This window comes from Rhincodon typus, chromosome 14 (assembly GCF_021869965.1).
Source record: "Rhincodon typus isolate 14 chromosome 14, sRhiTyp1.1, whole genome shotgun sequence".
Lineage (NCBI taxonomy): Eukaryota > Metazoa > Chordata > Chondrichthyes > Orectolobiformes > Rhincodontidae > Rhincodon > Rhincodon typus.
Genome location: NC_063345.1, coordinates 68,373,678 through 68,398,712, shown reverse-complemented (window position 1 = coordinate 68,398,712; position 25,035 = coordinate 68,373,678). Strand labels below are relative to the sequence as shown.

The following is a 25,035-nucleotide window of genomic DNA, read 5'->3' as shown; positions in this document are numbered from 1 at the left end:
AAATTCAGAAATTTGCATATTAATCCTTTCTAACCGATTAAATATTTAACAGGCATCTTAGGTGTGTTCAACACTGCATCAGTTCTATGACTCTTTGATCTATTGTTTATAAATTCTGTGTCTGATGCTACCTCTCACACTGACATCTGAAGAAGGAGTGAGACTTCGAAAGCTTGTGTCTTCCAATAAACCTGTTGGACTCTAACCTGGTGTCGTGTGATTTTTGACCTTGTCCACCCCTGTCCAACACCAGCACCTCCACATCATTTGGATATAAAATTGTGTTTTGAAGGTAGGAGACAGAGGGTGGTTGGAGGATTGTTTTTCAGACTGGAGGCCCGTGACCAGTGGCGTGACACAAGGATTGGTGCTGGGTGAACTGCTTTTTGTCATTTATATAAATGATTGGATGTGAATATAGGAGGTATGGTTACTAAGTTTGCAGATGACACCAAAAGTGGACTTTGATCAGATGAGCCGATGAGCCAAGGAGTGGCAGATGGAGTTTAATTTAGATAAATATGAGGTGTTGCATTTGGTATGGCAAATCAGGACAGGACCTATTCACTAGGGTGCTTGGGTATGTTGCCAAACAAAGAGACCTTGAGGTGCAGGTTTGTAATTCCTTGAAAGTGGAGTCACAGATAGGGTAATGAAGAAAGTGTTTGAAATGCTTGCCTTTATTGGTCAGTGCATTGAGTAAAGAAGCTGGGATGTCATGTTTTAGCAATACAGGCCATTAGTAAGGTCAATTTTGGAATACTGTGTCCAATTCTAGTCTCCCTGCTATAGAAAGATTGACAGGGACATTGCCAAAGAGGGTTTGAGCCATAGGGAGAGACTGAATAGGTTGGAGCTACTCTCCCTGGGGCATCAGAGGCTGAAAGGATGACCTCAGAAGTTTATAAAATCATGAGGGGCATTGATAGGGTGAATAGCCAAGCTCTTCTTTTTGGCATAGGGGAGTGCAAAACTAGAGGGCATATGTCTAAGGTGAGAGGGCCAAAAATTTAAAAGGGACCTAAGGGGCAACTTTTTCATACAGAGGGTAGTGCGTGCATGGAATGAGCTGCCAAAGGAAGTGGTGGAAGCTGGTACAATTACAACATTTAAGAGGCAGCTGTATGGATATATGAATAGTAAGGGTTTAGAGGGATATGGGCCTCATGCTGACAAATGGGACTACATTAATTTAGGAACCTGTTTGGCATGGACAAGTTGGACCAAAGGGTCGGTTTCCATGCTATGCAAATCTATGATGATGACATATTACCTCCTCAAAGAACTCATAAGACATTGGTTAAACGTGTTTTCTCTTTCACAAAATTGTATTGATTCTGCCTGATTGTGTTGAACTTTTCTGTGTGCCCTATTCTAACATTTTTAGCAATAACTTCTAATGTCTTCACTATGACAGAAGTGAACACTCTTTAGTTTCCTGTTTTCTGTTTCTGTCCCTATTTGAATAACAAATGTATGGGAATTTTGAAAAATTGAAACCAATGCATCAACTATCCCATGAGTCATTTGTCCAAGGCCTTGACACTCTTTGATGCCAAGAACTGTACAAAAACCACCATCTACGTTCTGACCAGTGATTTTAAAATGTTTAACATGACTACCCTGCTTTACTTCCAATGTCCCTATTCAGAAATTATTATATTCAATATGCTTTCTCATTGTCTTATCAAGTTACTCTGCCAGAGTTGCAGAAAAACAATTTCCTGTTGTGGGGAATCTAAGGGACAATAATCTTAAAGTTAGAGCTGAACTGTTTTCAAATGAGATCAGGAAAGGCTCTTGCCTTGGTTGGGGATCAGTCATGAGAAGACATAGTCTTAGGGTAAGGGGTAGGCGGTTCAGATGGAATTTGAGAAAAAAACCTTTTCACTCAGTGGGTGATAGGAATCTGGAATGCACTGCCTGGGAAAGCAGTAGAGGCCAGAAACCTTACAAACATTTTAAAAATGTTTGGATGAGCACTTAAAATCTCATAACAATCAAGGACATGGGACAAGTGCAGTAATTTGGGATTATTGTGCCTTTAGTGGTAGTTATTGTCGGTGCAGACTCAACAGACCAAATGTCAATTTTGCACTGTAGGACTCTATGCAGGGAGTGGAAATTTGGACCTCTCTCTTCCCTTTTGGACACTGGAGCACAGTGACAGTGTTCTGTCTTTGATTGAGAGGTTTTTGTTTGGTAAGGGTGCCAAGCAATATGAATAGAGTAGAGTAGAATAGCCTTCACTGTCACATATACACAACGAATAAAGTGAAAGGTTTATACGTTGCCAATTACAGTGCTGACTTAGATACAAAAATACCTAGGCACAGCTTCTTTAGTTACAAAATTTTAGACAATACAGAAATAAAATATCTGGCATTATAGAAATAAAAGTCCAGTACAGCAAACCATGCTGATATAGCAGTGCGCCCTGGCTCCACACCATGCCAGTGACATGCCACGCTGGGAGGCCCCTACAGGAGGAGGCCACCATGCCAAGTCGGGAGGTCGCCACGCCACACCGGCAGGCAGCTGTGGGAGGCCACTGCGCCAGGCCAGGAATTGTCGCTCGTCAGAGTCCAGGAATCATCACCAGAGGCAATATTCAAACGAGAACTTTGAAGGCCGAAGTGGAGAAGGGTTCCATGTAAATAGCAGTTGAACATGGGTCAGTCTGTCCTAACAGATAGGCCGAGAGTTGTCGACGGACGCCAGGAGTCAAAGGGGAAAATAAAGAAGGAGAAGAAGAAAACAAAAAGCACTAGGAGGAGGAAAAAGAGAAGAAAAGAAGAAGAAGCGTGGTAGAGTGGACGAGCTCTGGCTGGAGCATCCTACTCCATTGCCATCTTGCAACATATAAATTGGTAAGTAAATGGTCTTGAGCTGTAGACCAATTAGGATTGAATGTGTGCCAGAGGAGGCTGAAGGAGCTGAAGAGCCTGCTTCTGCTCCTGCTTTATAAGCTCAGTGTGTTAAATGACCTTATCCTTTATCAATGTAGCAGACACAAGGGACGAAATAGTCACCTCCTATAATGGGCTTAATGGGTTAAATGATCCAGGTCCCCAGAGTATTAGCCTGGGTCTCTGGATTACTAACCTCGTAATAATACCACAATACATCACCCCTGTGTAAATGGCCTGAGGGGCTGAATGGCCTCCACCTGTTATGGGTTACCATGAAGGAAAAGTAGAAGCAATTGTCACTTGGAAAACACTCGCAAACACTGATATTATAATCATAGAATCCCTATAGTGTGGAAACAGGCCCTTCAGCCTAACAAGTCTACACCAACCCTTGGAGCATCCCACCCAGACCCATCTGCCTATAACCTACCTAATCTATACATCCCTGAATACTACGGGCAATTTAGCATGGCCAATTCACCTAGCCTGCACATCTTTGACTGTGGGAAGAAATCAGAGCTCCCGGAGGAAACCCATGCAGACACGGGGAGAATGTGCAAATTCTACACAGACAGTCGCCCGAGGATGGAATCAAACCCAGGTCCCTGGCACTGTGAGGCAGCAGTGCTAACCACTGAGCCACCGTGCCGTCGCAAATCACCTGATCTTTGTGTGATGTTGAATGAAGGATAAAGTATTGGCTGGGAATACTGAGGGGTAACTCCCCTGCACTTCCTTAAAATACTGCCATACCAGTTTACTAATATGTGCCTGACCAGGCAGATGGGATCTCAATTTAACGTCTCATTCAAAAGACCCACAGTGCAGCACTCCCTCGGCGCTGCATTGGAGCCTCATCCTTGATCGTAGGCCCAAGCCCCAGGAGTAGAATCTAACACAGAAGCTGTGCTTCAGAGGCAACAGTGTTAGCCACTGTGCTGCAGCTACACATGTAAACAAGAGTACTCCAAAATGACAGACTATGATTATATTTGCATGCAAAAATCAGAGGACATTGCAATGTCTGCACTCTTTTTTGGTGCAGGACACGTCTGCAATTTTCAGAGGATTTGAGTAACTTCCCCCTTAGCCGCTTTTGAACCATGATTAAAACTATTTGCAGAAACGGAAGAATTGCTCCATTTCAGAAAGGTGGTGTTTTTATCTTTCTGTCCTAAAGGTTGCAGGTTCAAGGCTTATTCTAAAGAGTTCTTTCAGATGAGACTTTGGAACAAGCTCCTGTTTATTGCCACACATTGATCATGAAAAATGCTGGATTCAAAGAAGAGTAGGGGAATTCCACCTGGTATCCCCGTCAATACTTAACCCATTAACCACAACTGCCACTGAAAACTCATTATCTGCCTGTTTATCACAGTACTGTTTGTGGGTGCCTGCTGTATGCAAATCATCAGCTGCATTTCCTATATTACAACTGGGATCAAACCTCATGCAGTCTTAGAGCACAGAAAGAAGCCATTTGGCCCATTTTATGAAATAGTCCGACTCCTATTCTTCCTACTTTGCTGCAAATTGTTCTTCTTTAATTATTTATCCAATTCCATTTTGAATGTTACTATTGAATCTGCTTCTAACTTTTCAGGCCGTGACTCTGTATTAAATTCTCTGTTCCCCTTTCTGCTTTTTGCTTTGCCTTCATTCTTAACACCGTGTCCTTAGCTTTACCAGTCCTTCTGTCAGTGGAATCACTTTCTCCTTAAACTTTTCTTCAACATGTCTCATCATTTTCAATGCATATGTTCAGAATCATATCATTGATGGTAAGGACTTTAGCTCAACTTAAATGAAAACCTCACAGCAAGGGATCCTATAAATGGTCACAGACCACACCTTTTGGTATATTGTGGTTAAATGTGGCAGGCCACTGGAGCAGTCCCCTAAGTGCAACTTCAGTGACAACTCATATACAACTGCATTTTCTACCTTCTCACATATAGAATATAGCAATAGAAATGTGGTCACATCATGCCTGTTCTCCAGTTCCTTAAACACAGACCTGTGTCCCCTTTAAAAAAGGGGTAGAATTGATTGCAGACCTGATGTTCATTTTGCCTCCAGCAGGCTATTTGTACCTGATGCTCATATTATCGTTCGCAACATAAGAATGAATCGTGGGTAACGTCGTATTGAAAAAACAGACAGTCTTTGACTTCAGCGCATAATATATACAAACACAGTAAGCTCCCCGTTTTCCAGCATGTATGGGGATTAGGTGCTACTACATGAATTTGCCAGTTGCATGAGAAATACTCTGATAGAAGCCCAATGCAGTATATTCAAGTATTTGTTAAATAAAAAAATCTGAACTCAAAAGGACAGTGCAGTTTACTTACCACATTCTGGAAACTCCACGGTGAACATAGAAACATCAGAACTTTGTATGCCAAGTTCAAGTAGACATTCTAAAGAAACTTTATAAAAATGGTAAATTTTCTTAGAGGTTTCTGCCAGTTGCATAAGAATTCTGGATGCTTCATTACCGGATAACAGGGAGTTTACTGTATTATATTCACTACTACATCTGTGTCTGGGCTAACTTTAAGCTTTCCGTTACAAACAGTGACACACATTCATCAGAGTGTCATGCTTCAAATGGCCCTGGTTCAGATGGAGTTTGAGACTTTTACAGGTCACATGCTATGATACAGCAATGATTTGATTGATCACATCCTGACATACTGGAACTCCATCTCCAAGGGCAATCTGGGTCTACCTACAGCGCAGGGACTGCAGTGGTTCAAGAAGGCAGTTCACCACAACCTTCTCAAGGGCAACTAGGAATGGGCAATAAATGCTGGCACAGCCAGTGATGACCATGTGCCAACAATGAATAAACCAAATGTGAGACACAACACAACAAACACTGGATTTGATGGTGATCCCCTCACCAGCCTGAATCTCTGGGAACCAGTCTCCAAAATGGCTGCCTCAGGGGTCACCATTCAATTAAAGAGAGTGAATGGGATTCACGGAAATGCCAATGCAATTGGAAAGCCCACACCAGGAGGTTAACTGCTCCCAACCTCTCTGGCAGAGGTGGGCATTGCCACTGCAGGATGGAGAGAGTGAGGGCACCTCATCCTTAGTGGAGCCCCTCTGAAGTGGTTAGAATCTATGGAAAACTTGATACTGCCAAGGAGAGTTGGAGGAGGGAAAGGCATGCCACTAGATGGCTAATGACAGCAGAGATGGCTGTAACCCCCTTGGGAGGTAAGAATGGGTTAAGAAGAGGTATCATGGGCACCCCTAAACCCCACCTCAAAGCTAAACGATGACTAGTCACTCCAGAAAGCTGCCAGGTTCGTGCCTCTGTTGGACTTCCAGCTGGTCCTGCCTTCAAAACCTGCCCAAACCTGGATGAAGCTGCCCACAAGCTCCATTATAGTGGGCAGGAGGCTCAGGACCATAGTAAGTTTGAAGAGAAATGAGACCAAATCGCTGTGCAGCAATTATATCCAAAACAAGCCTGAGATCCTGTCAGTGAATACAGTCCAAGGATGATGGAGCTCAGCAGAAAGGAGACAGGGCTGGAGAGAGGAATGGGGCAGGGTGCTGAGGAAGGGGGAGTCAGGAGGAGGGCAAGTGAAGCCGAGGGAATGAGTGGAGTGGGGTTGGGTAGAGTAGGAGTGGGGCTGGGGCAGGAGCGCGGAGGAGTGGAGCCAGGTGAAGGCAAAGTGGGTTTGGGTGCGTGGGAGCTGAGTGAAGGAGGAGCTGGTTTGAGAGGAGGAGGAGGTGTTGATGCAGTGGGAACAGGATGGGGAACATTCTCTGAGTCAGAAGGTTCCAATCTGAGCGCTACTCCAGGCTGTCAGCACAACTATCAGGGCTCACCCTCCAGTGCAGTACGAAGGGAGAGAGCTGCACTGTTTTTGGTGCCATCTTCTAAGTCCTCTCTGCCTGTCTGAGTAGATATAAAAGTTCCCACATACTGTTTCAAGAGAGCAGGAGAGTCATCCCCAGTGTCCAGTTAATAATTACCCCTCAGTCAATGTCACAACTGGTTTATGTGCTCTTCGGGGAATATGGGCTGATTTGAAAGAAAGAACGTAACTGCAGCCTTTCACAGGAGTTAACGCTTTGCATATTTATATCACCAGGCACAGTAGGAAAACAAAATAAAAGGTTTTACTTTCATTGTCAGCTACAAGTAATCAAATCGCAAACTTGGCAAACAAACCAGCTGACTAGAGAGAGGCTTGCAAAAAATTCTAAATAATTTTGAGATCATGAATGCTGAAAGATTGTCCTATCTATTTGGTGAACTGATAACAAAACACAGACTGGGGATTAAGATCTGGGAATATGATAGGAAGACATTTGGAAGAACATTATCCAAAGAGAAAGGACTGGTTACCACAGCGTGACTGAGACATAAGATTTAATTGTCATGAGAAAGCAATTAGTCAACAATTTAAACAGCAATTGATAAAGGGTAAGGGTTGGGATTATAGTAGACTTCTCCCGTCAGTGAGCTCTTTCAACACAGGAGAGATGAGCTAAAATATTCCAATAAAGTCTATATATTGTTAGAAGTGTAACAAGTGTCAACAGAAGGTACCAACAGACAAATAAGAGAGTGAGAAATGTCCTGTGGACCGTAAAGATAGAACGGCAGGCCAATGGCCCAATTCTGCACTGAATTTCTGCATAACAGCAATAACTCAAAACTAAATGTGGTAAAAAAATGTAAGAAGATGCTTCACAGCAACATACCCAGGGACAAATGACTTCCAAAAAGAACCAGCTGCTATAGGGTGTGAAATGAAACCTAAAGATGTAGCTCTCACAGTATGAATGGAGAAAGAATCAGAGTGAACATCTTGAGGTAAAGGAACCCTGTTCAGAAAAGGTGTGACGCTGCTGTTAGAGACCACAGGCCCAGGCTAAAATACCAATTCAATTAGCAGGTCTCAAGCTCATCAGTTGATGTAGGAATTGAGTGCATTTACTGCTCTTGGTGTCAATTTGCAGACCCTAATGGAAAATTCTAACAATAGGTATGATAAGAGTGCAAATCTGATCTCCCTAAATAGCCTTCTATCGTAATAGCATTCAGCGTCCTTCACTGTCTGGATGAGCCATAAAGGACTATAGATCCAGGAGTACTGTCCACCATATGTTCTCAGGAGCTCTCTATTGAAGCATGTGTGTTGCCGGGTGCTGTCTATCAATGGAGTGTATGTTCCTGGGTGCTGCCTATTGATGGGGGCATGTGTTTCCGGGTGCTGTCTATTAATGGGGTGTGTGTTCCCAAGTGTTGTCTATTGATGGGTGGCATGGTGGCTTGGTGGCTCAGTGGTTAGCACTGCTGCCTCACAGCACCAGGGACCCAGGTTCAATTCCAGCCTTGGGTGACTGTCTGTGTGGAGATTGAATATTCTCCCTATGTCTGTGTGGGTTTTCTCTGGGTGCTCCAGTTTCCTCCCACAGTCTGAAAATGTGCAGGTTAGGTGGATTGGCTGTGCTAAATTGCCCACAGTGTTCAGGAATGTGTAGATTAGGTGGTTTATAGGGGTCTGGGTCTGGGTGTGATGCCCTGAGGGTTGGTGTGGACTTGTTGGGCCAAAGGGTGTGTTTCCACACTGTAGGGATTCTATGATCTATGAATTCTATCTTTTGTTGTGATGTGTATTGTCAACATCATCTGTTGATCAGCTGTTTTTTTTCATGGGTGCAGTCTAACAGTGGGTTAGATTATCTCCAGTGTTGTCTATTAATGGAGTGCTTGTAGACTCAAGTTCATAGATATTTACAGCACAGAAGGATGCCAGTCAACAAAGATCTGGACTATACTCATCCGAAATCCCATTTTCCAGCTCTTAGCCCATAGCCGAAGAAGCTACGGTAACAATAGTAAATGTGTAATCACTGTTTAAATGCTATGAGAGTTTCTGACTCTGAACTTTTCATGCAGTGAGTTCCATTCCCCCACCATTCTCAGAGTGAAAAACCTTCTCCTCAACCCCTCTTTTAGCCATGTACCTCTTTCCTTAAATTGACACCCCCTGGTTATTGATTCCTCCACTATATCTAGTAGCTATATCATGTGGTCTGGTGCTATTGAACTGTGTTCTTCTCATACTTTCCTCCCCCATATCATTTTTGTTTGTTTGTCTTTGTCTGCCTGCATAGAAGTTATTTTTATGTACAAAAACCTGGTCAATGGTTTCTGTTAACCTGAATTTGTCATGTAGGAACACTGGGGACTTTGAAGATTCAATTAAACTTATGTGGACTCTGGGAGAAGTGGGGTTCGAGTATCATTGAATATCAAGTTGGCCATGACGAGAGATTGGGGGCTCTTGTAGGATTATTCTGGAATAGAGAATAAGGATTTGAATGTAAAATTAGTAAATGATAGAGGTTTCAAGGGAGCACGAGGTTCTGTACTACAGAAAAGAAATGGCACTGGATGCTGCTAAAAACTTCTTGCAGGTGGCAGAGTTCTCTCTGATGGACGTAAAACAGATCACAAAAACCACATAAATTAAAGTATCAAGTAAGTTGCAAGTTGAATTGCTGGCTAACACTGAGATGGCAGAAATAATTGAAGGCACAGCATTTTGATTTGGTGGAGATACAACAGGGACCAGTTATCCTAACTAGTAAGGTATCACAATCAGTTAAAATTGAGTTATTGTTAAAGTGATTTGAGCATGAGGAAAGAATGATAAAGCTGGAGATGATATTCCAAAGGACAAAGAAAAGAGAAGGAAAGGCAGATGGAATTGAAAAGGCTGGAATTAGGGATAAAAGAGAAAATGAGAGAAGGAAAAAGACTTTAAATATAAAATGCTGCAGTTTAAAAAAAAGATACATTGGATGCTGATGCAGATAAGATTGGGGAAATCCTAGGAATAATTTAATGCCTAGCAAGGAAATGTTTAAGATTAAACAGGTCCTAGCAAAATTTGAATGCAACGATATGGAGGCATTCTTCATCACTTGTTCAAATAGTAACTCAAAAATTGGCCAAAGGAACACTGGACATTGCCCATGCAAAGCAAGTTGAATGGCAGAGCACTGGAAATTTATGCACCATTGTCAGAAGACATTTCAACGAATTATGACTCTGTTAAAAAAAAAATACTGGATGCACATGAGTTAGTTCATGAAGCATGTAGACAAAGGTTTCAAAACTTCAGGAAGGAACCTGGACAAAATACATTGAATTTGAATGGATTAAGCGAAGTAATTTTGACAGATAGATATGCACATTAGAAAGGAAAGCCGCATATGAAGAGATCATTCTCTTGGAAGAATTTAAATTCTCACTACCTTCCGTAGTAGGAACTCAGGTTGAAGACCAAAGGTTTGCAACTGCTAGACAGGCAGCGGTAATGGCTGTCAATTACGAGCTGATCTATAAAACTAAACAATTTTTCCATCATCCACATAAGTTCAAAAGGGATAGAAAGTGTGAAGTTGAAAGGACAAGGTACCTGGAGTAAAGAATAGATACCTGGGAATGTCTTGTTCTCAGATCAGAAAGGAAAGTACGGAGGGTGGAGGTGAAAGTCAAACGTCCAGTGTTTCCATTATAATAGAAACAGAAGCATAGAAAATAGCAACAGGAGTAGGTCATTGAGCCCTTCAAGCCTGCTCCACCATTCAATATGATCATGTCTGATCATCCAACTCTGTACCTACCCTGTTCCCACTTTTTCTCTATACGCTTTGGTCCATTTAGCCCTGCCCTAAGAACTGTAACTGTTTTCTTTCTGGAAAATATTCAATGTTTTGGCCTCAACCACTTTCTGTGGCAGAGAATTACTCAGGCTCACCAATCTCTGGGTGAAAACATTTCTCCTAATCTCAATCCCAAATGGCCTACTCCATTTCCTTAGATTGGACTCCCCGGTCATTGGAACACCTTTCCTGAATCCTAATAAAATGGGATACATTTGTTTAGAATAGCAGAAGTTGCAAGAAAAGCTCATGGGAATTATTGGGGTTTGTAAGAGTGCGTCTGAAAAGGAAACTCAAAAAGGGAAATGTTATGGATCAAATTGTCGCTTTAACTAAGAGAGTAGATGTAAACATGGCTCTAAAGGGCTTTTGTTCAAAGGGAAGATAACCCATTTTTTCTTCAAAGGAGGCATCTAAACTGCTAATTAGATTCAGGGTTGCAGGACAAGCTTAAACTCTCTTGCTGGAGATGGATGTAGTTTCTCTCCAGGAAGTTCAGTGAAGGTCAAAGTGTTGGTAAATTGGGATAAGTGGAGAATATATTCTAAGCCCATTGTACAAAGTCGAATTGGAATGTAACTTACTATCTGGATTAGTGATAGTCAGAGTAGTTAGGAAATTACCAGATGAAAAAAAAAGTGAAAATTATAGATTTGTCTATAATCACAGAAAAAAGATACGCAAAGGCAGATGGAATTGAAAAGGTTGGCATTAGGGACGAAAGAGATAGTGAGAGAAGGAAAGAGGCTTTAAACTTAAAATGCTGATGCAGATAAGATTGGGAAAATCCTAGCAATAATTTAAAGTCTAGTAATGAATTAAGTTTGTAAGATCACATGAAGTCCAAGTGAGTCGAAGTAGGTGGAACAGTAACAAAAACAAGTTCCATTTATTTTCCACTGTAAGTGGTTAACAGAGCAATGGCCAAATAAAGTTCATCACCAGGGGTCATAGTAATGCCACAGTTGGATACTAGGGTAGCCCAAACTCTATTTAAGATCTAGGATAATTCCAAAGAAGTGGTTGGTATGTCTTCTTTGATTAAAGTTCAGGAAGCAGATTCAGAGTTAAATAAGTTAGCACTGACAGCTCATACTGAGATTGTGTGGCTAAAGGAGTTCCAGAGTGTTATTATATTCAAAACAATTCTGATGGGGAAGTGGAGACAATCTCACAGACCCAAGGACGAAAAATGGATGATTGTTCTTCAAATAATGGTATTGCCTAGATATTGCGAGTGAAGTTTCATATTGTATGAAATTCCTATGGCAGAACATATAGGAAAATGGAAAATGCAGACATCAAAAGCAGGTATATTTGACATTGACAGGACTTAATAAATGTGCATTGCAGTTCTATAATGTGTTATACGCAAGAGATCATAGGAAAGTTTAAACTAAACCAACCCCTCTGATACCTATACCAGTTTTAGAAGAAACATTCAATCAGGTGTTTATAAATTTTCTAAGTCCATTACCAAAATGAAAGCAGTAACCAGTATATCTTTACAATTATGGATATATAACCCAACTCTCAGAAAGATTCTTTCCAGGACAGCTAAGGTAGTTGCGAAAATGTTAACAGTTTTTTTTGATTGTTATGAATTATCAATTGGAATACAGTCTAATCCAAGTTCTAACTTTATGTCTGAAGTTTTCAGAGCATCATCAGCAGCTTGTGCATAAAACAGTTGAAGTCAACTACATATTACCCATAAATACAAGGAGGTTTGGAGAGATACCATCAGACTCAAAAACATGATTGAGGCGTACAGTCACAAATACCAACAGGATTGACAGAAAGGATTAGATTTCTTACTACTTACTACCAAAGATTACGCAAACTGATCTACTGGATTTAGTCCATTTGAACTGATTTATGGCCTTGAGTTAAGTGGTCCATTAGAGTTACTTAAGGAAAAGTCAGCTGGCCCAGAGTGAATTCTCAAGAGCAAGGATAACTTATCCTAATTGTCCAAGGTAATCTAAGTGTTGCCAAGAACATCAAGGGTGAAGACTCTATTAGAATGCACTGTTCCTAAAATAAATAGGAAATCATGAGATCTTTAAGAACACGTGGGTTCTACCAGAAATTTGTGTGTAAATTCAGCAGCATAGCTATATCTTTAACGAATTTGTTACAAAATCAGAGAAATGTGGTCTGGTCAGCAGAATGCCAAGCACCCTTTGAGAGGTTGAAGGCAATCATAACAAATGAATTGGCTTTAGCTACTTCTGGCTTCATCAAACTTTTTTAAGTGGTGATTGGTGCTTGTGACTTTGGGAGAAGTGCAAAATGATGAGTCAGGAATAGAAGCATCAGTGAATACTTTTCTAAGAAACTACACCAATGTTATAGAATCATAGAATTCTTACAGAACAGAAGGAAGTCATTCAGCCCATTGTTTCTGTACCAGTTCTTAAAACAAGGATTTTTACTTAGTGTTAATCGCTTACACTTTTCCATGCCCTTACACACTATTGCTATCCAAATAACCCGACAATGCCCTCTTGAATGCCTCAATTGAACCTACCAGCATCACATTTCCAGGCATGGAATTCCAGACCCTAACTATTGACTGTGTGAAAAAGACTCTTCTCCCATCAACCTTGCTTGTTTTGCACATCACTTTAAATCTATGCCCTATTGTTCTTGCTTGATCTATGAATAGCAATGTCTTCTGTCTATCTGCTCTTTCCAGCTTGTTAATGATTTTTGAATACCTTAATTAGATCTTCTCTCAGCCTTCTTCTCGCCAAGGAGAACTGTCCCAACTTTTTCAATCTCTTATCATAACTGAAGTTTCTCATTCATGGAAGCATTCTCATAAATTGCTTCTGCACTCTCTCCAATGCATTCACATCTTTCCTATAACGTGGTGTCCACATAGTACACAATACTCCAGCCGAGGTCTAACAAGTGTCTTACAGAAGTTCAACATCACCTCCTTGCTCCTGTACTCTATGCCCTTATTAATAAAGCCGAGACCACTGTATTCTTTATTTACTGCTCTTTGGACCTGCTCTGTCACCATCAATGACAATCTATGCACATACAAACTGAGATCCCTCTGCTCCGGTTCTCCCTTTAGAATTGTACCCACTATTTTATATTGGCTTTCAATGTTTTTCTGACCAAAGTGCATCATCTCAAACTTCTCTGTATTGAACTTCATCTGCCACCTATCCACCAACTTCACTGACATTTCGGAGCTCCACACTTTCCTCCTTGCAGTTTACAATTGTTCCAAGTTTTTTTGCTGTCTGAAAACTTGGAAATTCTCCCCTCTCACCATTGAATTCTAGCATAAAATGCAAGGGTCCCAATATTGATCCCTGGAGAACTCCATTACCAAACATCCTCCAGCCCAAAAGATATCCATTTCCTATCACAATTTGGATCCACATTGCTCCTGCCCCTTTTATTATGACCTATAATTTTCCTCGCAGGTTTGTTGTGTGGCAATGTATCAGATACCTTCTGAAAATCTTTGTACACCACATCAATGATATTATCCTCATCAAGCCTTTCTGTTACTTTTTCAAAAAACTCCAGCAAGTTAGTTAAATAAGACTTTCCCTTTGAAATCCATGTTGACTCTTCCTAAACAACCCAATTTTTCCATTTGACTACTGATTGTATCTTGAATAATTATTTCTAGAAGTTTTTCCACCACCAAAGTTAAACTGATTGGTCTGCAATTTCTGGGATTAGCGTTCCAGCATTTCTTGAAAAAGCCATAGTGTTTGTAATTCTTCAGGTTTTTGGCTCCTCCCTAGAGTCTTGGGAAGACTGAAAGATCATGGCTAGTGCCTCTGCAATTTCTACCCTCACTTCTTTCAAAATCCTTGGATGTACCTCATCCAGTCCCAGTACCTCATTCATTTTAAGGACCAATTGACTCTCCAAGACTTCTTCCTTATTAGTTATGAGCCCTTCTAGGGACAGAATTTCCTTTTCTATCACCTGGTCTAGGCAGCATCCAGCATATCTTTCAACATCTACTGTAGAAAAGGAGACTTTTCGATTATTATTAGCCCATCAATATTTTGAAATCTACTTTAACCATGACAGCAACAATACAATAATCTATATTGACCATAATACACTGGTATTCATTGAAAAGTTTAAATTCAAAGTGCCAGACTCTCTAGATAATGTCTATTGTTTCAACCATTCAATGGAAAGATTATTCATATCGCTGAAAAAGATAACGCCTCAGGATCATAGAATCAAAGAATTGTTGTGGCGCAGAAGGAGGCTGTTCAGTCCATTATGCTTGCACCAGTCCTATGACCTATTGCCAATCTCCTGCCTTTTCCATCTCCCTGCACACCTTTACTATCTAAATAATCATCTAATGCTGTCTTGGAAGCCTCATTTGAACCTGCTCCATCATATTTCCAGGCAGTGGATTCCATATCTGAGCTATCCACTAATATGATCACAAATGTATAGTTCCAAGTGTAAAATGATGGAATAAGTTAAAGGTTTAAGAAATGCTGAAACATTGCATAAGATTGGATAAGGGGGTAGGAAGGATGAATGAATGTGAGTCTCTTGTTTTGCTGTTTATGTGTCATATATCTTGAGATGAAATGCATTTCTGAAATTTTTTTTTCCTTTATTCAGTGGGATGGCATGGTGGCTCAGTGGTTAGCACTGCTGCCTCACAGCATCAGGGACCCAGGTTCGATTCCACCCTTGGGTGACTGTCTGTGTGGAGTTTGCACATTCTCCCTGTATCTGCGTGGGTTTCCTCCGGGTGTTCCAGTTTCCTCCCACAGTCTGAAGATGTGCAGGCTAGGTGAATTGGCCATGCTAAATTGCCTGTAGTATTCAGGGATTTCTAGATTAGGTGGATTATATGGGGATGGGTTTGGGTGGGAGGCTCTGAGGGTTGGTGTGGACTTGTTGGGCCGAAGGGCCTGTTCCCACACTAGGGATTCTATGAATTCGTTTATAGGATGAGGGCGTTGCTGGCTAGGCAGCATTTATTGCCTACCCCTAATTGCCCAGCAGGCAGTTAAGAGTCAACCACATTGCTGTGGGTCTGGAATCACATATAGGCCAGACCAGGTAAGGATGGCAGTTTCTTCCCTAAAGGACATTAGTGAGCCAACAATCGACAATGGGTTCACGGTCATCATTAGACTGTTAATTCCAGAGATTTATTGAATTCAAATTCCACCATCTACTGTGGCGGGATTCGAACCCAAACGTTTTCTGGGTCTCTGGATTAATAGTCCAGTGATAATACCACTAGGCAATGACCTTCCCCTTAATCTGTTGTTTAATCTTTTGTAAAGGTGGTGGCATATAAAGATCACACCTCTTTATTCTTCCTTGTTTTGGCTTGTGGATCAAAATTGGAGAAAAGACTGTTTTAAATCAAGGGCTGTGGACGTAGATGCTGGACTTATAAAAACAAGTTACTAGAACTCATTGTGAGTTGTGTTTGTACTGTTGCTTTGTTCAAGCACGGGGGGAAGATGTTTGAAACTCAATGTCATCATTAACTCAACATTGACCCTCTAGAAACTGAGACTGGGAAATTATAGTGGGGAACCAGGAAAAGGAGGAGTAGCTGAATAAATACTTTAAATCGGTTTTCATGGTACAAGACAATAATAGTATGCCAAAAATGCTAAATTAGTAAGGGGAAAGGAAAGATTTACAATCACTATCATTAGAAAAAAATACAAAGGAAAATAATGGGGCTAAAGACCAATTAATCCCCTGGATCTGATGACTTATAGCCAAGTACACTAAAGGAAGTAGTTACAAAGATAAAGGATGCACTGATCGTAATCTTTCAAGAACTCCTAGATTCTTTAAAAATTTTGGAGGATTGGAAGACTCCAGCTAGCCTCTCTTCATAACTGAATCACTCCAACCTAGGCAATATCCTGGTGAATCTCCTCTGTAGCTTCTCTAGAGCAATCTTTGCAGCACGGAGACCAGAACTGCACATAGTACTCCAGCTGGGGCATTATATATATTATATAACTAACATAATAGCTCCATCATAACCTCCTTGCACTTGTATTCAGTGCCTTAATTAATAAAGGCAAGTATCCTATATGCCTTCTTAACAACCTTATCTACCTGCCCAGGTGCCGTCAAGGATCTATGGATATACACACCAAGGTCCCTCTCATCCTCTATACATCCCAGCATACTACTTTTCAATTAGTCCTCCCAAAATACATCACCTCACACCTTTCAGAATTGAATTTCATTTCCCACTGTTCAGCCCATTTGACCAGCCATTTCAGGCTTTCCTCCTCACTTTTTGAAAACACCACTAATTTTCATGTCATTCATGAACTTATTGATCATATTTCTTACATTCATGTCTAGATCATTAATGTACACAACAAACAGTAAAGAACCCAGCACCGGACCCTGTGGTATGCCACTGGACATAGGCATTCAGTCACAAAAACACCCTTTGACCATCACCCTCTGACCCTAAACCAATTTTGGATCCAATTTGACAAATTTCCGTGAAACCCATACATGGTTACATTCTTAACCAGCCTGCCACAGAATACTTCATCAAAAGCCTTACTGAAGTCCATCAGCATCAACTTTATTACCCTTATCTACACACCTAGTTCACTCAGAAAATTCAATCAAATTTGTTAGACATGACATCTGCCTTAGAAAGCCATATTGCCTATCATTGATTAACCCTTACCTCTCCACTGGAAAGTAATTCTGCTTCTCAGAATTTTAATATCTTCTTGCATGATGTCTACTGATGAAGCATATATTCCCAGGTGCTGTCTATTGATGGAGAATGTATTCCTGGGTGCTATCTATTTACGGGGTGTCTGTTCCCGGGTGCTGTCTGTTGATGGGGTGTGTGTTCCCGGGTGCTGTCTATTGATGGGATGTGTGTTCCCGGGTGCTGTCTGTTGATGGGATGTGTTTTCCGAGGTGCTGTCTGTTGATGGGGTGTGTGTTCCCGGGTGCTGTCTGTTGATGGGGTGTGTGTTCCCGGGTGCTGTCTATTGATGGGATGTGTGTTCCCGGGTGCTGTCTATTGATGGGATGTGTGTTCCCGGGTGTTGTCTATTGATGGGATGTTTGCTCCCTGGTTCTGTCTTTTGATGAGGTGTGTGTTTCCGGGTGCTGTCTATTGACAGAGCGTGTGCTCCCAGTTGCTGTCTATTGATGGGGTGTGTGTTCCTGGATGCTGACTATTGATGGACTGTGTGTTTCCGGGCGCTGTCTGTTGACAGAGCGTGTGCTCCCAGTTGCTGTCTATTGATGTTGTGCAGGTTCCCAATTGCTGCCTATTGATGGAATGTGTATTCTTGGGTGCTGTCTATTGTTGGGTGTGAGCTCCCAGGTGCTGTCAATTATTGGAATGTGTGTTCCTGGGTGAACATAAACATACAGCAGTACAGCACAGGAACAGGCCCTTTGGCCCACCATGATGGTATTCTAAACTAATGCCATATGCTTGCCCGTAGTCCATATCCTTCTATTCCCTACCTGTTTGTGTGTCTGTCTAAATGCTTCTTAAACTTTGCAAATGTATCTGCCTCTACCACCTCTCCTGGCTACATGTTCCAGGCACCCACGACCCTCACTGTAAAAATATTTTTCTTACACATCTTTAAACTTGCCCCCTCTCAACTTAAATCTATGACCCCTAGTATTTAACATTTCCAACCTGGGAAAGAGACTCCAATTATTCATGTCTGTCATAATTTTAGATACTCAGCCTCCGACATTCTCATGAAAACAATCCTTATAACTCTCCTTATTGCTAATACATTCCAATCCAGTTAACATCTAGGCAAAGCTCTTTTGCACCTTCTCCATAGCCTTCACATCCTTCCTGTTGTGTGGTGATTAGGACTGCACACCATACTCCAAATGTAGCCTAACTAAATTCTAATACAGCTGCAATGTGACTTGCCTACTTTTATACTCAATGCCCCAACCAATGAAGGCTCGCATGCCATACACCTTCTTTACCACCTAAGGGTCAGGTCAGTTACAGTTTACTATCTATTGGCTGTCTGTTGATGGGGTGTGTGTTTCTGCGATTCTCTATTCAAGACTGAGATTGATAACTTTAGACTGAAGGGAAATAGGGAGAGCAGTAGAAATTCGAATTGATGGCCATGATCTTTCCAAACGATGGAGCAGGACTGTGTATACCCATGTCCGTTTCTCACGGCCTCATGATGGAATCTTTCAATCCAACTAAGAGGACAGACAGGGCCATCTTTTTAATCTCATATCCAAATGATAGCTCCTCTCACAATGCTTCATCTGTACTTGTTCATCTGTCGGTGTGATCTTTGCAAGTTTTTGAGATGTACATTTAAGTCAAGATGTAACCTGTTATCCCAAAGGTAAACCCCAGTGGTTTGGGAGCTAAAATTAAAATGAGGAATTGCAATTTTAAAGCCAGCCTCCTTCATCCTCTCTGCAAATAACTCTGTTTTGTCTGTGGCAAAAGCTGAAGTGCTGGGTTTATTTGCACATTTACTGGTGTTTTTGAAAGGATCACACCTTCAGTGAAGTTTGATAAAGCTTTGCCACACTGCAGACAGAGGCAGCTTTACAGCCTTCAGAGCCTGTAATTTACGGCACAGATACTGAGGGAACCTGGGGCTGGAACGCACAAGTGAGAATGTAACCTCAGTCCCACTCCCAAGCACATTGCTTCACCAAGGAACAGTAGAAACAAAGAGGCCCCTCTCCTTAATTATTCATCAAACAGGACTGGTTTGCAGAAACACAGATCAAAAACATTTGCAGTTCTGCAGTTCCCCAAATCCAAACTAAACAGGAAAATGAACCAACCAACAAAATAAGCTACTCTCCCCACACGCACTGTGAAAATACATTGAAATGGATAGATTGTAATTGAATCCGCACATTATTATACTGCCCAACATAGAGTCCCTGTTTCACTTACCTACAAACTATCCATGCACGGCAAGGATCAGTTTAGCTGTCCTCCCCGTCTCTTTAATTTCTCTGAGACAATGTTAGCTCCACCCTGTGCCAGGAACTAACAGATAAGTTCCTCATTTCCATCAGAGGGCAGTTTTTATTTAAATTAATTTGTATTTACATATCCAGTGCTGCCCCCTTCTGTTTGCTGTCTCTCTGTAGCTAGTGCCTCCAGATATTTACCTAAGCAACCTGTTCAAAGGTGTTATGACACATCTCTTGAGTGGGTGGGACTTGAACCCATGCATCCTGGCCCAGAGGTAAGGACACTATCACTGCACCACAAAAGCCTTCACAAACTGGTACCTGCAAACTGATCACTCGTTTTCGTGCTAGAGGTAACCTGAGGTAGCATTGAAACAGAAGGTAAATTATCTTTGATGTCATCACAACAGGCATAAAAGGCGGAAGCTTTTCCAAAGAGCAGACACCTTTATAATGGGAGATAACAAGGTGTAGAGCTGGATGAACACAGCAGGCCAAGCAGCATCATAGGAGCAGGAAGGTTGACGTTTTGGGCCTAGACCCTTCATCAGACACCAGCCTTCCTGCTCCTATGATGCTGCTTGGCCTGCTGTGTTCATCCAGCTCTACACCTTGTTATCTCAGATTCTCCAGCATCTGCAGTTCCTACTATCTCTGATACAATTACCACCTTTACAGTGGAAAGGTTAACATGAAATTTTGGTGTACAATTCCATAGATGCCTGAAGGTGTGAGCACAGGTAGACACGGCACATCAATAGCTGCCTTCATTAGCCTGGGTGTCGAATATAGGAGCAAAAAAATCTTGTAACAACTTTGTAAAACATTGGGTAGGCCACAGATGAATATGTGCAGTTCTGGTCATCACATAATCCAAAGGATGTGATTGCACTGGAAGGGGTGCAGACAAGATTCACCAGGATGTTGCCTAGGATGGAAGGTCTCACTTATGCTGAGAGACTGGATAAGGTAAGATATCACACGACGCTAGGTTATAGTCCAACAGATTTATTTGAAAACGCAAGCTTTCAGAGCTTCACTCCTTCTTCAGGTGTTAGTGAGAGAAGTAGTATCAGACACAGAATTTATAACATGCATTTATAACCTAGCATGCATTGTCTGACCTAGAATGTCACCTCTTATTTACAGTGATAAAACCTTTAGTTCTCTCAGGACAGTGACTTGAAAGGGATTCAGGAATTTACATACACATATTAATCAATGAAAACCTTCCAACTGATTAAAGATTTAACAGCATCTTAGGCTTGGTTAAATAAAGCATATATATACATTACATAATATGTAAAGTGTTGTGACACTTTGATCTTTTACTTATAAATTCTGTTTGATACTACCGCTGTCAGTAACACCTGAAGAAAGAGCGAAACTCTGAAAGCTTGTGTTTTCAAACAAACCTCTTGGACTATAATCTGGTGTCATGTGATTTCTGACCTTATCCACCCCAGTCCAACACCAGCACCTCCACATCAGAGAGACTGGATGAGCTGGCCTTGTTTTCCTTGGAGCAGAGGAAGCTGAAGGGAGAATCTGATTGAGGTAAATAAAACCATGAGAGTCATAGGTAGTGTAGATCGTGAGAATCCTTGTCCCATGGCAGATGTGTCTAAGACCAGAGGACAAAAGTTTAAGGTGAGAAGTAAGCAGTTTAGAATGGATCTAAGGAATTTTTTTCATTTAGAGGATGACTCCCATAGATATCTGGACTATACATCCTCACACCCCACTTCCTGTGAGAACACCATTCAATTCTCCCAGCTTAGCTGTCTCTGTCCCATCTGTTCTGATGATGCCAGCTTTCACAGGGCCTCAGAAAGGTCGACCTTTTTCCACAACCAAGAGCTCCCCACCAGGGTGGTTGACAGGGACCTTAGCTGTGTTCAACTAATCTCCTGCATTTCTGCCGTCACTCCTTCTCTTCTCTCCCATAACAATGATAAGCTCCCCATGGTCTTTGCTTACCATCCCACCAGACTTTGCATCCCAACTGATCATTAGCTGCTGTTTCTGCCAACTCCAGGAGGACACCATGACCAGACACATTCCCTTGTCAGCCTTCCACAGGGACCGTACCCTCCCTGACATTCTGGTCAACTCTTCCTCAACTCCCAGTATCTCCTCACATCCCAATGGCACCTTCCCATGCAACCGCAGAAGGTGTAACACATGCCCATTTACTTCTTCCTTCCTCACTATCCAAGGTCCCAGACACACCTTCCAAGTAAAGCAGCGATTTACCTGGACTTCATTCAATCTAGTCTCCTGCATTCACTGCTCACAATGTTTCTCCTCTTCATTGGGAGGATAAAATGTAGGCTGAGTGACCACTTTGCAGGACACCTACGCTCTGTCCGTAAGAATGATCCTGAGCTTCCAGTTGCCTGCCACATCAACACATCACCGTGTTCCCATGCCAACATTTCTGTCACAGGCCTGCTGCAGTGTTCCAGCAAGCCTCAGTGCAAGCTTGAAGAACAACATCTCGTTTTCCACTTGGGGATCCTGCAGCCTCTATGACACAATATTGAGTTCAATAACTTTAGAGTCTGATTCCATCCTTCCATGTATTTTACCCACCTCACATCAGACCTATTGTGACATTGGTTGCTTTTAGCACCGTCACTCATTCCCATGTACTCCTCGGCCTATTGTCACATTATATGGTATACTGTCAGTACAGTTCACCTATTCTCTCCTCCTCTTAGGTCTTATTTCACTTATTCAGCTTTTCTTCTGTCCAGGCCTGCTATCCATAACCTTCTTGTTTACCTACCCTTTCACATCTCTTTCTCTCTCTCTCTGTCTCTCTGGGCTCCATATCCATCTATCTGCTCACCTCTGCCCTTCCATCTCCCCATCCCTCCATTCCTAACCTCATCTTCAGCATAAATATTACTTTGTCTGAACTGCTAACAATTTTCCAAATGGGTCACCAAACTTGAAATGTTAAGTCTGCTTTCTTCCCACAGATGCTGCTAGACGTACAATGTGTTTATATTTCAGATCTCCAGCATCCGCAGTTCTTTGCTTTATTTTTTGGTGAATATGGAACATGTTGCCTGGTAGGGTGGTGGAGACAGATACACTCACAATATTTAAAAACCATCCAGACGAGCATTTAAAATGCTAGAATGTATAAGGCTATGGATCAAGTGAATGTATCTGAGATTAGTGTAGTTTGGTATTTTTTGGATGACCTGGACATGGTGGGCCGAAGGGCCTGTTTCTATGCTGTATAATGCTATGACTATGAAGTGGTGATTGTGGGTTCAGAAGGCAGGAACAAGTTTAACATCTCTTCATTGAGAATCTGGTAACACTACCTGTGAATTAGAAGCTAGCATTATAGCAGCAGCTGGTTGTTCCAACCTCATAACGTCCAGGTCAGAAGTTTAGGGTCAGAACCTAATCCAGAAATGTGAGTACCAAAATCGAGTCCAGAGTGAGTGGCTTACCTGCGACAGTTTGGAGAAGTGGAACATGTCTATTCAGTGCACAATTAAGCTTCAAACTAATCTGATTCTTGTTATTTTAATGTCAGTGACCTCCCTGTCCTTGATCACCTATATTATACTAATGAAGTTCCACATAAGCTTAAGGAACAACACTTCATTCTAAATTTGGTGCCTAATAGTCCTTCAGACTTCTTTTGAGTTCAACAATTTCAGATTGCAACCATTGTCACCAGCCGGAATGTTTGTACTGTTACATTGACACTCCCTCTAGATTTATTAGATTTGTCTCAAGATCCTGCCTTGCACGATCATCCCTTATTGACTCCAGCCTTCTGAGTTTAGACCTTCCGTTTTGGTCTTTCTTCTACTTGTGATCTCTCATTCTTAAATCACTTGTCATGACTCACTGATTCAGTGTGCTGGAAATTAACACCCATTATTCCTGGAGTCATCATAAAAGTTAAAGATCTTTAAAAACTTCACAAAGTTCCCCAATTTACCTAATTTTCAGACTCAGGTTAACAGAAAGCATGCATCAGGTTTCTGTACTGAACAAAAAATATTATTTATTGCAGATAATTAAATTCTGGGTACAGGTAATCATTATAAGCTGTCAGCACATAACTCTACTAATTAATATTCCAAACCCTCTATTAACTCCCCCTTACACTCACACACTGACAGACTGAGACAGAAAAAAATATAGAGTGAAGGACTGGGAAGGTAGTTCAGTGATCCCTGATAACAGAAAAGATTCAACTGAAAAAAAATCTTTTGTTTCTTATGCAGGTCAGAACATTGCTTCTCAGTCTTCCTTCTCCAGATGCTTTCACCATTTGCAGGAAGTACAGTGGCTTGTCCATACTTATAAAAGGTCTCTGACTTATTAATTGAAAGCCACAGTGAACAGCAAATGCTCCAGGCTTAATTTTATTTCAGAGAACAGAGGGAGCTCCTGAGCTGGTGAAGACCTGAAAGCCTTTCTCTGTATCTTTTTCAGCAACTAGAGATCCAATCAAATAGTTGTTGGCAAGCAGTTGTTGTCATTGATAACTAGTCACTAGTCACAGATAGATTCATACGGCGCAGAAAAGGCCCTTCAGCCCATCAAGTCTGTACTGACAAAACTACCACGAAAAGTGTACTAATCCTAATTTCCCGCACTTGACCCAAAGCTCTGAATATTATGATATCTCAAGTCCTGATCCAAATTTGTTTTAAAGGTTTCCAGCCTCCACAACCTTCTGAGGCAGTGCATTCCAGATTCTCACCAATTATCCACAGACCAATCAATTTATTGTTGCCAACCAAACACTATTTGTATAGTACCTTCAATCCCAATTTATCTCAAACTACACTTCAATTACTGCTAGATCCAGAGGCTATGTGGTTCAGTGTTTACAATCATAGAATCCCTACAGTGTGGAAACAGGCCCTTTGGCCTAACAAGTCCACACCAAACCTCAGTGCATGCCACCCAGACCCATCCCCCTGTAACCCACCTAATCTACACATCCTTGGACACAATGGGCAATTTAACATGGCCAATTCACCTAACCTGCACATTTTTGGACTGTGGGTGGAAACCGGAGCACCCGGAGGAAACCTACACAGACACGGGGAGAATGTGCAAACTCCACACAGACAATCACCTGAGGGTGGAATCGAATCTGGGTTGCTGACGCTGTAAGGCAGCAGTGCTAACCACTAAGCCACCATGCTGCCCAACACAATGTGTCTCAAGTTATTGCTTTCAAAACATGCAACAATCCCCCAGCAATCCTTGATTTTAAACCAGTTCCCACAAAAATCTGTGTAAGGACTAGCAAAACCCCTTAGGAGCACCGATGGGATTCCACCTGAAGCTCGAAGTATGGTAGCCCTACTCTATATACCAAGGTCCATGAGATTTTCGTGACCTACTAGAAGTGAGGCAGGATCCCGCAGCATCTTCATGACGCTGTTATCAT

At 41.7% G+C, this 25,035-nt stretch overlaps 1 protein-coding gene across 7 annotated transcripts in view; it reads right to left on the bottom strand.

The window, feature by feature from the left end:
• btk (Bruton agammaglobulinemia tyrosine kinase) overlaps positions 1–19,671 on the bottom strand; it is a 116,519-nt gene extending 96,848 nt beyond the window's left edge. For 4 of the 7 annotated variants that reach the window (XM_048604853.1, XM_048604858.1, XM_048604856.1 and 1 more), the window contains exon 1: positions 19,570–19,671. The gene's annotated coding sequence lies outside the window, so the exon portion shown is untranslated. The remainder of the gene's footprint in view (positions 1–19,569) is intronic. The other 3 variants (XM_048604857.1, XM_048604854.1, XM_048604855.1) reach the window with 3 other exon arrangements.
• Positions 19,672–25,035: the final 5,364 nt, after the last annotated feature.